Raw genomic sequence first — 7,500 nt, forward strand, 5'->3', positions numbered from 1 at the left:
CCGGGCGAGAGTTCCAGGAGCTCGGCCACAATTCCGATTTCGTCCCGGTCAAGGGCTCCGTGGAAGGGCAGCCCGGGGGCGGGTCCAAGGGCCCCGGCAGGGACCCGGGCCTCCGGGGTCGGAGCCCAGGCACCCCGCCGAGGGGTGGTCGTCCCGGGCCAAGGCGGCGGGAGCCCGGGCAGGACTCCGCGGGGCAGGCCGGGCGGGAGTTCCAGGAGCCCGGCCGCGATTCCGACTTCTCCCCGGTGCCCTGCCCGGAGGCCGGGCAGGTCCGGGGGCCTTCGGCGCGGGCGGCGGGCTGCTCCCGCGGGGGAGACGAGCCGTGCTGGGCCCCGGGAGGGAGGCCCGGGGTCGACCTGGCGCCGGGGCTCCGGCCCTGGAAGTCCCGATGAGGTTTTTCAAACGGCCCGTGCCCGGGCCTTCGCTCCAGGAGGGCGGACACTTTCGGCGGTTGCCCCCGGTGGCTGGGCCGGGTGCCGCATCTACAATATTGCCAGGAAAGGTCCGCGGAGATTTTCGGGGACACGGTTTTCGGGACCCTAGTTGCCCATCTTGGGTTCCAGGAGGTCGGGCAGGGGTACCTCCGGGACCGGACCGTGCTGCAGGAGGGGCTCAACCCCGGGTTTGGCTCCATGTCGACTGGAGCTCCGGCCCAGGGGCGGGCCGGGCGAGAGTTCCAGGAGCCCGGCCGCGATTCCGGCTTCTCCCCGGTGCCCTGCCCGGAGGCCGGGCAGGTCCGGGGGCCTTCGGCGCGGGCGGCGGGCTGCTCCCGCGGGGGAGACGAGCCTCTCTGGGGCCCGGGAGGTTGGCCCTGGGTCGACCTGGCGCCGGGGCTCGGGCTCCGGAAGTCCGTATGAGGTTTTTCAAACGGGCCTTGCCCGGGCCTTCGCTCCAGGAGGGCGGACACTTTCGGCGGTTGCCCCCGGCGGCTGGGCCGGGTGCCGCATCTACAATATTGCCAGGAAAGGTTCGCGGAGATTTTCGAGGACACGGGTTTCGGGACCCTAGATGCCCATCTTGGGTTCCAGGAGCTCGGACGGAGGAACCTCCGGGGCCGGACCGTTCCGAAGGAGGGGGTCAAAACCGAGTTTGGCTCCATGTCGACTGGAGCTCCGGCCCCGGGGCGGGCCGGGCGGCCTGCCCGGCGAGAGTTCCAGGAGCCCGGCCGCGATTCCGGCTTCTCCCCGGTGCCCTGCCCGGAGGCCGGGCGGGCCCGGGGGCCTTCGGCGCGGGCGGCAGGCGGCTTCCGCGGCGGAGACGAGCCTCTCTGGGGCCCGGGAGGTGGGCCCTGGGTCGACCTGCCGCCGGGGCTCGGGCTCCGGAAGTCCGTATGAGGTTTTTCAAACGGGCCTTGCCCGGGTCTTCGCTCCAGGAGGGCGGACACTTTCGGCGGTTGCCCCCGGCGGCTGGGCCGGGTGCCGCATCTACAATATTGCCAGGAAAGGTTCGCGGAGATTTTCGAGGACACGGGTTTCGGGACCCTAGATGCCCATCTTGGGTTCCAGGAGGCCGGACGGAGGAACCTCCGGGGCCGGACCGTGCTGCAGGAGAGGTTCAACCCCGAGTTTGGCTCCATGTCGACTGGAGCTCCGGCCCGGGGGGCGGGCCGGGCGGCCTGGCCGGGCGAGAGTTCCAGGAGCCCGGCCGCGATTCCTACTTCTCCCCGGTGCCCTGCCCGGAGGCCGGGCGGGTCCGGGGGCCTTCGGCGCGGGCAGCGGGCTGCTCCCGCGGGGGAGACGAGCCGCCCTAACGCCCGGGAGGGAGGCCCGGGGTCGACCTGGCTCCCGAGCTCCGGCCCTGGAAGTCCGTATGAGGATTTTCAAACGGGCCGTGCCCGGGCCTTCGCTCCAGGAGGCCGGACACTTTCGGCGGTTGCTCCCGGCGGCTGGGCCGGGTGCCACATCTACAATATTGCCAGGAAAGGTCCGCGGAGATTTTCGGGGACACGGTTTTCGGGACCCTAGATGCCCATCTTGGGTTCCAGGAGGTCGGACGGAGGAACCTCCGGGGCCGGACCGTGCTGCAGGAGAGGTTCAACCGCGAGTTTGGCTCCATGTCGACTGGAGCTCCGGCCCAGGGGCGGGCCGAGCGGCTTGGCCGGGCGAGAGTTCCAGGAGCCCGGCCGCGATTCCTACTTCTCCCCGGTGCCCTGCCCGGAGGCCGGGCGGGTCCGGGGGCCTTCGGCGCGGGCAGCGGGCTGCTCCCGCGGGGGAGACGAGCCGTGCTGGGCCCCGGGAGGGAGGCCCGCGGTCGACCTGGCGCCGGGGCTCCGGCCCTGGAAGTCCGTATGAGGTTTTTCAAACGGGCCTTGCCCGGGCCTTCGCTCCAGGAGGGCGGACACTTTCGGCGGTTGCCCCCGGTGGCTGGGCCGGGTGCCGCATCTACAATATTGCCAGGAAAGGTTCGCGGAGATTTTCGGGGACACGGATTTCGGGACCCTAGATGCCCATCTTGGGTTCCAGGAGGTCGGACGGAGGAACCTCCGGGGCCGGACCGTGCTGCAGGAGGGGGTCAAAACCGAGTTTGGCTCCATGTCGACTGGAGCTCCGGCCCGGGGGGCGGGCCGGGCGGGCAGGCCGGGCGAGAGTTCCAGGAACCCGGCCGCGATTCCGGCTTCGACCCGGTCGACTGCACGGCGGGCGTGCAGGCCGGGGGGCGACTCGCAGGGGCCCTTCCAGGCTGCGGGGCCCAGCGGTTGGAGCCCGGCTACCCCGGCGAAGGGGCGGAAGAACCTGCACGGCGCGGCGGGAGAACCCGGCATGCTTCCGCGGGGCAGGCCGGGCAGGAGTTCCAGGAGCCCGGCCACGATTCCTACTTCTCCCCGGTGCCCTGCCCGGAGGCCGGGCGGGCCCGGGGGCCTTCGGCGCGGGCATCAGGCGGCTTCCGCGGCGGAGACGTGCCTCTCTGGGGCCCGGGAGGTTGGCCCTGGGTCGACCTGGCGCCCGGGCTCGCGCTCCGGAAGTCCGTATGAGGTTTTTCAAACGGGCCTTGCCCGGGCCTTCGCTCCAGGAGGGCGGACACTTTCGGCGGTTGCCCCCGGTGGCTGGGCCGGGTGCCGCATCTACAATATTGCCAGGAAAGGTTCGCGGAGATTTTCGGGGACACGGATTTCGGGACCCTAGATGCCCATCTTGGGTTCCAGGAGGTCGGACGGGCGAACCTGCGGGGCCGGACCGTGCTGCAGGAGGGGGTCAAAACCGAGTTTGGCTCCATGTCGACTGGCGCTCCGGCCCGGGGGGCGGGCCGGGCGGGCAGGCCGGGCGAGAGTTCCAGGAACCCGGCCGCGATTCCGGCTTCGACCCGGTCGACTGCACGGCGGGCGTGCAGGCCGGCGGCGACTCGCAGGGCCCCTTCCAGGCAGCGGGGCCCAGCGGTTGGAGCCCGGCTACCCCGGCGAGGGGCGGAAGAACCTGCACGGCGCGGCCGGAGAACCCGGCATGCTTCCGCGTGGCAGGCCGGGCAGGAGTTCCAGGAGCCCGTCCACGATTCCTACTTCTCCCCGGTGCCCTGCCCGGAGGCCGGGCGGGCCCGGGGGCCTTCGCCGCGGGCGGCGGGCGGCTTCCGCGGCGGAGACGAGCCTCTCTGGGGCCCGGGAGGTCGGCCCTGGGTCGACCTGGCGCCGGGGCTCGGGCTCCGGAAGTCCGTATGAGGTTTTTCAAACGGGCCTTGCCCGGGCCTTCGTTCCAGGAGGGCGGACACTTTCGGCGGTTGCCCCCGGCGGCTGGGCCGGGTGCCGCATCTACAATATTGCCAGGAAAGGTTCGCGGAGATTTTCGGGGACACGGATTTCGGGACCCTAGATGCCCATCTTGGGTTCCAGGAGGTCGGAGGGAGGAACCTCCGGGGCCGGACCGTGCTGCAGGAGGGGGTCAAAACCGAGTTTGGCTCCAAGTCGACTGGAGCTCCGGCCCGGGGGGCGGGCCGGGCGGGCAGGCCGGGCGAGAGTTCCAGGAACCCGGCCGCGATTCCGGCTTCGACCCGGTCGACTGCACGGCGGGCGTGCAGGCCGGGGGGCGACTCGCAGGGGCCCTTCCAGGCTGCGGGGCCCAGCGGTTGGAGCCCGGCTACCCCGGCGAGGGGCGGAAGAACCTGCACGGCGCGGCGGGAGAACCCGGCATGCTTCCGCGTGGCAGGCCGGGCAGGAGTTCCAGGAGCCCGGCCACGATTCCTACTTCTCCCCGGTGCCCTGCCCGGAGGCCGGGCGGGCCCGGGGGCCTTCGGCGCGGGCGGCGGGCGGCTTCCGCGGCGGAGACGAGCCTCTCTGGGGCCCGGGAGGTCGGCCCTGGGTCGACCTGGCGCCGGGGCTCGGGCTCCGGAAGTCCGTATGAGGTTTTTGAAACGGGCCTTGCCCGGGCCTTCGCTCCAGGAGGGCGGACACTTTCGGCGGTTGCCCCCGGTGGCTGGGCCGGGTGCCGCATCTACAATATTGCCAGGAAAGGTTCGCGGAGATTTTCGGGGACACGGATTTCGGGACCCTAGATGCCCATCTTGGGTTCCAGGAGGTCGGACGGAGGAACCTCCGGGGCCGGACCGTGCTGCAGGAGGGGGTCAAAACCGAGTTTGGCTCCATGTCGACTGGAGCCCCGGCCCGGGGGGCGGGCCGGGCGGGCAGGCCGGGCGAGAGTTCCAGGAACCCGGCCGCGATTCCGGCTTCGACCCGGTCGACTGCACGGCGGGCGTGCAGGCCGGGGGGCGACTCGCAGGGGCCCTTCCACGCTGCGGGGCCCAGCGGTTGGAGCCCGGCTACCCCGGCGAGGGGCGGAAGAACCTGCACGGCGCGGCGGGAGAACCCGGCATGCTTCCGCGGGGCAGGCCGGGCAGGAGTTCCAGGAGCCCGGCCACGATTCCTACTTCTCCCCGGTGCCCTGCCCGGAGGCCGGGCGGGCCCGGGGGCCTTCGGCGCGGGCGGCGGGCGGCTTCCGCGGCGGAGACGAGCCTCTCTGGGGCCCGGGAGGTCGGCCCTGGGTCGACCTGGCGCCGGGGCTCGGGCTCCGGAAGTCCGTATGAGGTTTTTGAAACGGGCCTTGCCCGGGCCTTCGCTCCAGGAGGGCGGACACTTTCGGCGGTTGCCCCCGGTGGCTGGGCCGGGTGCCGCATCTACAATATTGCCAGGAAAGGTTCGCGGAGATTTTCGGGGACACGGATTTCGGGACCCTGGATGCCCATCTTGGGTTCCAGGAGGTCGGACGGAGGAACCTCCGGGGCCGGACCGTGCTGCAGGAGGGGGTCAAAACCGAGTTTGGCTCCATGTCGACTGGCGCCCCGGCCCGGGGGGCGGGCCGGGCGGGCAGGCCGGGCGAGAGTTCCAGGAACCCGGCCGCGATTCCGGCTTCGACCCGGTCGACTGCACGGCGGGCGTGCAGGCCGGCGGCGACTCGCAGGGCCCCTTCCACGCTGCGGGGCCCAGCGGTTGGAGCCCGGCTACCCCGGCGAGGGGCGGAAGAACCTGCACGGCGCGGCGGGAGAACCCGGCATGCTTCCGCGGGGCAGGCCGGGCAGGAGTTCCAGGAGCCCGGCCACGATTCCTACTTCTCCCCGGTGCCCTGCCCGGAGGCCGGGCGGGCCCGGGGGCCTTCGCCGCGGGCGGCGGGCGGCTTCCGCGGCGGAGACGAGCCTCTCTGGGGCCCGGGAGGTCGGCCCTGGGTCGACCTGGCGCCGGGGCTCGCGCTCCGGAAGTCCGTATGAGGTTTTTGAAACGGGCCTTGCCCGGGCCTTCGCTCCAGGAGGGCGGACACTTTCGGCGGTTGCCCCCGGTGGCTGGGCCGGGTGCCGCATCTACAATATTGCCAGGAAAGGTTCGCGGAGATTTTCGGGGACACGGATTTCGGGACCCTAGATGCCCATCTTGGGTTCCAGGAGGTCGGACGGAGGAACCTCCGGGGCCGGACCGTGCTGCAGGAGGGGGTCAAAACCGAGTTTGGCTCCAAGTCGACTGGAGCCCCGGCCCGGGGGGCGGGCCGGGCGGGCAGGCCGGGCGAGAGTTCCAGGAACCCGGCCGCGATTCCGGCTTCGACCCGGTCGACTGCACGGCGGGCGTGCAGGCCGGGGGGCGACTCGCAGGGGCCCTTCCACGCTGCGGGGCCCAGCGGTTGGAGCCCGGCTACCCCGGCGAGGGGCGGAAGAACCTGCACGGCGCGGCGGGAGAACCCGGCATGCTTCCGCGGGGCAGGCCGGGCAGGAGTTCCAGGAGCCCGGCCACGATTCCTACTTCTCCCCGGTGCCCTGCGCGGAGGCCGGGCGGGCCCGGGGGCCTTCGGCGCGGGCATCAGGCGGCTTCCGCGGCGGAGACGTGCCTCTCTGGGGCCCGGGAGGTCGGCCCTGGGTCGACCTGGCGCCCGGGCTCGCGCTCCGGAAGTCCGTATGAGGTTTTTCAAACGGGCCTTGCCCGGGCCTTCGCTCCAGGAGGGCGGACACTTTCGGCGGTTGGCCCCGGTGGCTGGGCCGGGTGCCGCATCTACAATATTGCCAAGAAAGGTTCGCGGAGATTTTGGGGGACTCGGTTTTCAGGACCCTAAATGCCCATGTTCGGTTCCAGAAAGTCGGTCAGAGGAACCTCCGGGGCAAAAGAACCGTGCCGCGCTGCCTTGTCAACCGAGCGTGGAGGCAGCGTGCCCCGATCCGGCGGGCCTGGCCGTGCGAGAGTTCCAGGCTCTGGCCCGCGATTCCGGCTCCCGCCCCCCCCCCCGGTGATGGGCTCGGAGGTCGGGCAGGCAGCGGTGCTTGCTTCCCCAGGAGTGGCGGGGCTCTCCTGACGGGGAACCGGGAGGACCTGGTGTCCGCCGTGGGACTTGGAAAACTTCTGCTCGGTTGCGTTGGGAGCGGTTAACGTGGGAGCTCCGGCCGGGAGCGGCCCGGCGGGCCAGGCCGGGGGAGAGTTCCAGGAGACCGGCCACCGCTCCGGTTTCGCCCCGGTGACCTGCCGCCCTCCCTTACGGCGTTCAGGGCAAGCCGGGGGCGCTTCCTCGGGAGCGGCGGGCTTCTCCTGCCAGAGAGCCGTGTTGACCTGGTGTCCGGCGTGGGACTTAGAAAAAAATGTCGCTGCTGGGGGGCGAGCGGTTGACCTGGGCCCGCCGGAGAGGCCTGGAAGTCCGTATGAGGTTTTTGAAATGGGCTTTGTCCGACCCTTCGATCCAGGAGGGCGGACACTTTTGGTGGTTTGCCCCGGTGGCTGGGCCGGGTGCCACATCTACAATATTGCCAAGAAAGGTTCGCGGAGATTTTCGGGGACACGTTTTTCAGGACCCTAAATGCCCATCTTCGGTTCCAGAAGGTCGGTCGGAGGAACCTCCGGGGCAAAAGAACCGTGCTGCTGCACCCGCGGGTCAAAGACGAGTCGTGTGCCCCGCTGCCGAGAGGGGGATGGCGGACACTTTGCGGTGTGAGCTCCCGGTCCGAGTCCGGTTGTCACGCCTGGCCCGAAGCCCCCGGGCCCTGGCTCCGGGCCGTGCCCCGGGCGCCGCTGCTGCGCATCGCTCGCCACGCCACGTGGCACCCCTTTGG

Source organism: Alligator mississippiensis, unplaced genomic scaffold (genome assembly GCF_030867095.1).
Source record: "Alligator mississippiensis isolate rAllMis1 unplaced genomic scaffold, rAllMis1 scaffold_20, whole genome shotgun sequence".
Taxonomy (NCBI): domain Eukaryota; kingdom Metazoa; phylum Chordata; order Crocodylia; family Alligatoridae; genus Alligator; species Alligator mississippiensis.